General features: G+C 44.8%; 1 pseudogene; it reads left to right on the top strand.

The window, feature by feature from the left end:
* Positions 656-1,800, top strand: Gm19257 (predicted gene, 19257; annotated as a pseudogene).

Raw genomic sequence — 9,549 nt, 5'->3', positions numbered from 1 at the left:
TGCCATCTTGTTCTGTAATTTGTCTTTCTACAACTAATCACTTGTATATTCTATGCCTTTGTCTCATTTTTCAAAAGCTACATATGAGTACATATTAAAGATGAGATTTTCATTCGAAGTTGAAAAACTACCCAAAGCCTTCTGTTTTCCTGATACTGCTTTGCACTGAAGTGTCTCTCTTCAGCATTCAAGATAACAGTATTTCCTGTTTTCTCCGGTGGGTAGAGAATCTTCAGAGACAGCCATGTTTTCAGTGGACTGAAATCTCACCAATTAAAATGAGCAGTGTTTGTTTTCTGTGAGCAGCGTCCACAGGCAATGAGATGCAGAAGCTTCAGGTACAGAATTTGCTCACTGATATCAAGTGCCTACGACACAGTAGATGCTCGATAAACGTTCACTGGGTGAAGTAAACCAACCTAGGAGCCTTGCTTTGTTCTTTGATGACGTAGAAATGTTCCCAGTTAGTCCTGAGCACTATTGTGGGAAGTTTTGGACATGTTCCCTCATTCACAGGGCAAACCTTCCACGTCAGCAGATTAGAAGTCGCATGGAAAGCCATCTCTTGAGCGATGGTCAAGTCAACTGGCTGTTATTTTACTCATTATTGTTCACTGTAGTTAGGTAAAAAGTGGCTCGTAGAATCGGTACTCTCCAGTGCCTGCGTGGAGCTTCCACGTTGCTACTCAGCCAACCTTATTCCTTACTCCTGTGAGCAGCCTTCTCCCGACTCTTCCTCCTGAGGATCTAGCAGCAGAAAGCAGCTCTATGTCCCTGCAAAGGAGCTGGGCACCATCGCCATGAAGTCCATGCTGAACTTCTATGTGCTGGGGGTCATGTTGACCCTGCTTTCCATCTTTGTTAGACTGATAGTGTCACTGGGAGGCTTATTAGAGAGCCCATTGCCCAGGAGTTCCTGGATCACAGGGGGTCAGCTAGCCAACATACAGCTTCTCAAGGGTCTTCCAGACCATCTATCCAGACCTGAGGAGTGCAGTAAACCTCCCTCCAGGCATCAGCCATACTTTGACACACTAGCATGGACAACATGTTCCATTTCCCAAGAGGCAGCATCAAGTGTCTCCAAAGGACTGTTACTAGGCCTAGCAGGACATTTTTTTTGGGGGGAGGGGGTCCCTTACCCTGAAAGAGAGCCTATTTACTGTAGAGCTGTGAGTGGGTTTTCTGCGGCTCTGGGATGGAGGTGTACCAGTTCCAGCTGTTGGGAGAATGGTTTTTGGTTGAGCTTGTTTCAGTTCTCTGTCCTAAAGGATTCCTTTGGACCTAAGTATCTTCTGTTGGTTTACTATTGAGTCTCTTCCACAGAGTTGTATGGACAGCATCTAAGGGGTTGTGCATTGGCTATGAAGACAGAGGGAGGACTATCCAGTGTCCAGGTCAAGTTGTACATTAAGTTCTTTCTCCAGTGTAATGCACATATGTTTGCATATAATGTCTAAAGGGCTATGGTATGATCAGGCCTGCTCAGGGTATGGGTGTTCCAGCCACTGTGTGGCTTATAGACATTTTTTCCCTTTTAGAAAAATTATTATTATTATTATAACTTCTATTTTTCTTCTCGCTCCAGCCTCAAGATTTATTTATTATATGTAAGTACACCGTAGCTGTCTTCAGAGACTCCAGAAGAGGGCATCAGATCTCATTATGGATGGTTGTGAGCCACCATGTGGTTGCTGGGACTTGAACTCAGGACCTTCAGAAGAGCAGTCAGTGCTCTTACCTGCTGAGCCACCTCTCCAGCCCTCTACATAAATTTTTCTAATACAATAAATGTGAATACACACACACACACACACACACACACACACACACACCCCACATACATATATGAATCACTACTCGGACACACTCCTTCGCTGCCTCAAAGTTTTCATCCTGCTGTACCATAAGAGGCCAAATGACTGATCTTCATTTGGCTTTTCCTTTGATTCTAATACAGTTATATTTTTGTTTCCCAGTGTATGTGTGTATGTGTGTTTGGGGGCTTCCATTATCATATATGGTATATATGATATATATCATGAGAGAGAAAAGTGTTTTTTTTTTTCCTTAAGGAAATGTTTAATGTTGAGCCTGAAAGACAAGATATGATGAAATGCAAGGTTTGCACTGAATATAGACTGAAATCTCATAAATTAAAATGAGTCATGTTTGTTTTCTATAAGCAATGTCTACAGAAAAGGAAATCTAGAACGTCACACAGTATCATGGGACAGGTTCTGGGGAGCTGTGTGCTCTTTTAACCCTTGTCCTCGGGCACCGGTCCCATGAGTACCTGTTCCACGATCCTGTGTGTTACTGTGGATTGAATCCCAGGCCTGCTGCATGCTAGGCAAGTGCTCTAACCACTGAGATACACACTCCTAGCCCCTCAAGGAACCATTAGTGAGAAAGACATACGAAGTCAAAAGGATTCACGTAAGCTGAATGTGTGTGTGGTGTGTGTGTGTCTCCCCTTGTGTGCACCACACACTATATATTTAAAAAGCAACATGTCATCCCTCTCGATGTCACATTCAATAACACCTCCCCAAATGGTATTCTATCTATAGCATCCTAGAAACAAGAGCAAAAAGAGTCTACACATTGCATTTTAAAGAACTCATTCTCCATCCTCTTAGTCTGTTCTTGCCTTGGATGTTTCAGGGAAGAACCATTTCCAGGACTCCGTTTCTAAGGCAGGGGCAAATTCTATGATGGTGAGGTTTGATCTGGATCTACCCAGACCACACCTTCCATTCCTCCGCAGAAGGGTAGCATCTTGGGGTTGCCTTCATAGAAGAGGCACTTTTAAGTGTGGTAGCTCAATACCCTGTTGACGTATATTTTCCATAACTTACTTTAATAAGAGTTCAACCTCCCAGCCCGGCAGTGGTGGCTCATGCCTTTAACCCCAGCACTTGGGAGGCAAAGGCAAGTGAATTTCTGAGTTCAAGGTCAGCCTGGTTTACATAGTGAGTTCCAGGACAGCCAGGGCTACACAGAGAAACCCTATCTCGAAAAAGCAAAAAAAAAAAAAAAAAAAAAAAAAAAAAAAAGAGTTCAACCTTCCCTCTAGTGCACCACCCACCAGAGGAGGTGGAAAAGAAAGGTTATTAGGATGCTGGGACAATGGACCTGCTAGAACTAGTTCTTTGGGTCAATTCCAATCTTCTTTGTTCTCAGTCCAGTCCACTAGCAAACACCAAACATGAATCAGAAGCTTTAGTCCAGTCAACTCGGCAGACACCACACACGAACCAGCAGCCCCTGCAATCCAGTCCACTTGGCGGACACCACACATGAATCAGCAACTGCAGTTCAATCCAGAAGAAACCATTAGGCTCCCAAAATCGGCTGGAATCCTTGGAAGTGGCAGAAGCTGCAGGGACCTCAGGAGAAGTTCTCTGGCGAGTTTCTCTCTATGAAGTCACCACAACCAAAGCTCAGCAATGCAATCTAAAATGAACCAATGCATGTGTGTTATCAGTGAAGGCTAGCAAGGCAGAGCAAAGCAAACCAACGCTTGAGCTCCCACTGTCTGCGGGGTCATATTTATATTCCTTCTAAACATTATGCATCCTTTCACAACATAGTTTGCTATAGCAAAACCTTTCGCTGTGTCTGCTCTAAGCAAAGTGTCCTTTAGCCTACATGCCCCAACAAAACAATACTTGCCATAATTGATGAAACCAAGTTAATATTTAAACTGTATAAAGTTTGCATCTATTTTCAAGAGGACAAGGGAAAGTGTTGGTCACATGCTTCAAAGTTACCTTCTTTAGGCTTGGCATGGCTGTGTGTACTTCTATTCCTGGCTGAGAGCAGAGGGTAGCCTGAACTCAAGAGTGTGGGAATGGTACAGGTAGTGGAATGAGGTCGACCCCATTTTACAAAGAGAGAAGGAAAAAAAAACACATAGAAGAAGTCCCCACTATTATGTACAAAGTTAAAAATCAAAGGTTCAAATTACTATTGGTGAGCTCCTAATTTTTTTGAGTACACATATACATGGTGTATGTGTGTGCACATATGTGTACGGGCACACCTGCCTACGTGGGCATGTGTGGAGGCCAGAAGCTGACATCAGAATGTCTTCCTCTCCATGAGAGAGATGGGGTCCCTCATACTGTTCACTGGTTTAGGTTTGGCTTCCTTGCACGGTTAGCCCCTGGTTTCTGCCTCCCCGGTGCTGAGATTACTGTGTGGAATTTCTTGTGTGGGTATTAGGGATCCCAATTCAGGTCTTTAGGCTTATATGGCAAGCACTTTACCCACCGAGCTGTCTCCCCATCCTCTGAACATCCAGTCTTTAAATAAAATAAAAATTGCTTAAGTGTATCCATAATATTTATTCACTCTTTAAAAATATACATTTTTCCCAAAATGTTATAAAGGCAAAAATATTCACACGTTTAGTGTCCATTTCCTGCTAAGAAAAGAATCAATGACCTGCTTTGTAGTGCCATATTTAGAATTCAATGTGAGCAAACCTAAGAAAAACCTAAGCTTGTTTCATATTCAAGACATTGTTCAGTGCTGGTATGCAGCAGCTCTGGTTTCTACATAAACACTGCAGCACCCCAGAACCACAGAGAAAATGTCAGCAGGCAGCAGGCAGGTGGATGGATGGATGGATGGATGTGCTCTGGCCACTGCTTACTGCAAACAGCCAGATACTACTCTTGCTTTAGGAAGGACTTGACAGCGCCCCCTGTCTCTCCTCACCTTTAAATATTTCTGTCACGCAGCGGGCTTGGCTCTGTAGCCGAGCCAGTGTGAGTGGTCTCTTGGGCTGTGCTCTGAGTGTCTGTGCAGGGAGCTTTGAGGAGAGCAAGCGTGGACGAGCTTGGAAAGCCACGACCTGAGGTGGATGGACAGCAGACACAGAGGTGCCCCTGTGATAAGTAGAGATGGGAGAGGAAGAGAAGGGAACGGTGTGTGTGCTCTGAAGAGAGGTAGAACTGGAGACAAGAGAGGGTGGTGACAGCCTGATGTGAGTAGCCCGTGCGGCCACCTGAGGCCATGGTTAGGTCCTGGCCAGGTCTGGTTACCACCGTGGTAGTAACAGGGGTCTGTATCAATGTTATCACCAGAGGCTATGCAGATGTCCCCGGTCAGGTCTTCCTCCTGGAGCCATCTCGATGTCCAAGGGCTAAGAGTTGTCTTGAACCTCACCAGCTTTGGTACTCAGGCGCTCCAGAGAGCAGGCCCACTCCTTATCTGGGCAACTTGAGAGAGCTGGCCCTCAGGGCATGAGTTAGGGAGCAGACCCTGTCCCTCACTGGCTGCACCACTTGGGAGAGCTGACCCTGGTAATATGGGAGAGCTGGCCCTCAGCCCTGAGGGTGTGAGAGCAGAAGAGCTGGCCCCACCCCTAGCTGGGCAGTGCTGGAGATCAGGCTCTGGTAGCATGGGTGCAGGCGAGCTAACCCTGACTGTATAGGAGTGGGAGAGCCAGCCCTTCCTCTTGCCAGCTGCCACAAGCAGAAATGGCCGTGGTTGTTTTCACAAAGAAGAACTGGCAAGCCGAACAACTCAGCTACCACCTAATCTCAGATTATTAAGAATCATAACACAGGCGTGGTGGCGCACACCTTTAATCCCAGCACTCGGGAGGCAGAGGTAGGTGGATTTCTGAGTTCGAGGCCAGCCTGTTCTACAAAGTGAGTTCCTGGACAGCCAGGGCTATACAGAGAAACCCTGTCTCGACCCCACCCCCCACCCCCACCCCCCAAAAAAAATCATAACACGTGGACACACCTGCTATTGCCTTGGTGACAGATGTCTCTAAGGTAGGGCTTAGTACTGGGCATAGAAGTTATCCGCTGACACAAATCCTGTGGCTATAGTGTAGGTTTCTGCAGGGGCGGGGACTAAGCTTTCCTTGTTCTTCACTCTTGGGTGTACTGCAAAGATCTTCTAACACTGTTTTGTTTTCTTATTATTCCCACTCTCCCACTTATGATCCCATAGAAAGGCACTGCACCATAGGGGATGACTGTCACTTACAACCCAGAGCCACAGGACCAAGGGCTGTCTATATGCATCATTTGTTCAGGTAGATGTCACATGGCAGATAGGACAACAGCAGCCATGTGTCATGGTGAAATTCTGGAAGAGCCCTCTTTCTATTAACTTTTGAGGAGGATATTCACTATCTCTCTTTAAAAAACAAAGCCAAGAAACCTTGCCTATTTATTCTTTGCCGGGCTGGGATCAAACCCAAGCTACTGCACATGTGGGCCAAGTGCACATAGATCCTGGAGATGTTAGTTGTGAGGACTCTGGCTGTCAGGCCCTCAAAAAGTATTACTTTGCATCATCTCTGCTGGGACCAGTGACGGCACAGAGAGGACTTGGAAAAGGGTTGGTCTCACGAGTCCAGTCATGCTAGGCTCAAATAAAAACTTCCTCCAGTGAGACTCTCCTTGGTTGTGCAGACAATAGTATGTTGGCAAACTATTCCAGAACCCAACTGTAAATATGTTTTCAGAACAAATAAACCCAGAGCTAAAAATAAGCTCTTTGTAAGGTTAAAGGTCCCTAAGAAGGAAGTGAACCTGAAGTGCTGAACAATGCTCTCAAGGAAGCTGAGATAAACAATAGAAACCATGTGGGAGATAAACAATAGAAACCACGTGCTAGGGTCATGCCGGCCCCAAGACGGTATATAAACCCCGCCCTCAGCAGAAGGCATCAGATCATCCTCTCCTCTCTCAAGTTGCTCTTCTGTTCATTTGATCCGAGTCCTCTCTACTGACACCATGGGTTGCTGTGGTTGTGGAGGTTGTGGTGGCTGCGGCGGCTGCGGCGGTTGTGGCAGCTGTGGCGGCTGTGGCTGTGGAGGCTGTGGCTGTGGTGGCTGTGGAGGCTGCGGTGGCTGTGGAGGCTGCGGTGGCTGTGGTGGCTGTGGAGGCTGCGGTGGCTGTGGCGGCTGTGGAGGCTGCAACAGCTGTACCACCTACAGGTGCTACCGGGTTCCCTGCTGTGGCTGCTGTGGTGGCTGCTGCGGTTGCTGTGGCTGCTGCAAGCCTGTGGTAGTCTGCTGCTGCCGCCGCTCCTGCTGCCGCTCCTGTGGCTGTGGCTCCTGTGGCTGTGGCTGCGGCTGTGGCTGTGGGAAGGGCTGTTGCCAGCAGAAGTGCTGCTGCCAGCAGAAGTGTGGATGCAAGAAGTGCTGTTGCTAGCATGGCTGCTGGCCCCCTGGCCTCGGGGCCGGTGATGGTTGGACCCAGGCTCATATACTTAGACTTTTAGACTGTATGCCCTATAATCCCTCCCAGTTCACCTATCAAGCTGTAAGGCTTAATAAACATAGCTGAGTAGAACGCGGAAGACTAAAATACGTCTGTGCTGTGCTGAAGATGCCTAGCCATGGATAAATAAGTCAGCCTCCCTGAATTTGCTCATTCATTGATGAAATAATGAAGCTGAACTCAGAATCTCTAAGGACCTCTTCTTCTTTAATAGCATATGCATCTTCGAGTCCTTAAAACTGAACTCAGGGCCCTTCCACCTTTACCCATGGAAGATTTCGCTTCTATTTCTGATATTCATAGTGCATGTATAATGTGAATACAGGGAGCATTATAATGTGTTTATATTTTAGAATCCACCCTCAGCCCACTATGAACGGCCAGTGATAATCTGCAGAAGACTCCCATTAAAGACCTCAGCTGAGTGAAAGCAATGTGAATATATTCTATTATTTTGAAGCACTTGCCTTTCAAGAGATGCATGTATTATATGTCTGCTTACATTGGCTGTATACACCACGTGTTTTAACTTTAAAGTGTTCCCTCCTTCCCCAATGTAATTTATGAATAAAACAATGGAAAATACTGTGTTTCACTGTCTTTGAATTTTTTTTTCAGACTATTGGAACTGATGTTTTGGCAACACAGGTTGCGAACTCCAGGAAAGTTTAAAAATTGAGTTAAAGTTTGACACTGAATATAAGGAAACGAAAGCTACTGAGATTGAGTCAATAGACTCCTGGGTTGTTTTACGTGGGCTAAGGGCTCTCTCCATTTAGTTATTCAGGAGATGGGCTGAAGAAGCTATTGACATGGTCAATGCATGACTTCTTAGATAGTTTAGTTGTTTCCGGTCTATGTGGAAAACAAGGTAGACATAGCCTAGTGCTTGCAAAGCAATGTGGCTTGAAAGTGACATTGTTTTCTTTCCCTCTCTTTCTACTGGTTTGAAGTAGTCACATGGTCTTACTTAGCTGTAAGTGGATAAGTGTGAATAAGTATGGAGATGAATTAATATGAGAGAAAATTCATATATCTTTATATATGTATACCAATATATCAGTGGCTACCTATGCACTATGTGACTCATGATTTTTCAAGACAGCTAAGGCAGCTTTACTACCTATTTATATGCCTTGGATTCTTGCTGGGGTAGTTCAACCAGTCAGGCAGCAGACTGCATGGTTAAGACCTGGCTTGTCATCATGTGAACCCTTTGCATGGGATGGAACTGCAGTGACAGAGGGTTGAGAAGATAGCAGGAGCTGGAGAGTCCTGACTTATCTTACAAATATTACCTGTCCTTCTAGATACAAACATACACATGGTTCAAACTGTTTTCAAACGATCTAATGATGGAACCTAGATACTCTAAAGAGTTTTCTCCAAACATTTGAATAAGACAGCAATAACTGTTTTGTTTGTTATTCATTTCAGTGTCTTTTCAGTTGTCCTCTCTGTAAACAAAGTGGTATTTTCCCCAGAGCCGCCTGCCTTTGAAATCTGGATATGCAGTGACAGGATGGACCTTTATGAGATACACAAAGCAGCACAAACTAAAGGCTTGTTCCTCTGTCTGCTATAGTTGAGGAGGACCATGGCAGACATGGAACCTTCGTCTCCCGTCTAGCCTCTCTGCCATTGCTTTTATCATAGTGTCCATATTTGATCACTTTCCTTCTGGTGCCATTAGTCAAACCTCCCACAGGTTGTAGGTGGGATGTGTACAAAGGATCTACTTTACAAGACTGGGAAAATTAAGGATTAAAAATGCTGCATGTGAGACAATAGCCTGAAATGAAACACTAATATTTAGAGTAATCAGGAATACTTGCAGAGAAGATTGCTTTCCCTAATCTTATACAATGTTCATATTCTTACTGAATAACTCCAAAATAAGGATACTTTATATATAATATCCTTGTATCGTCCAATAATATAAAACTATGAAAAGTAGTTTATTCTAATTGGATATACTTTTTGTCTTCTTAGATTTTTACAAGGCACATCAGTAGAGGAATATTTTAGGAGTTATGCCACACAAGCTTTTTTTTTTTTAAATCAGTTTTTACTTACCTGTATTCATGTGTAAGTTCATCACACAGCAACATTAGATTTTTTTTTCTATCTGTTTCCCTTCATCCTATCATAATATGATTATTGGTTCCCGTCATAATCCTCACAATAACATCCTGCCCTACTGGACTCTGAACTGCTTTCCACAACTCATTTTTCATAAGTGCTAAACTTTAACCAGAACGTTGGGATAAAAGGCCAGGCAGAGAGCTACACG

The sequence above is a fragment of the Mus musculus genome, chromosome 1, assembly GCF_000001635.26.
Source record: "Mus musculus strain C57BL/6J chromosome 1, GRCm38.p6 C57BL/6J".
In the NCBI taxonomy this organism is placed as follows: Eukaryota; Metazoa; Chordata; class Mammalia; order Rodentia; family Muridae; genus Mus; species Mus musculus.
This window is presented reverse-complemented; position numbering and strand designations above follow the sequence as displayed.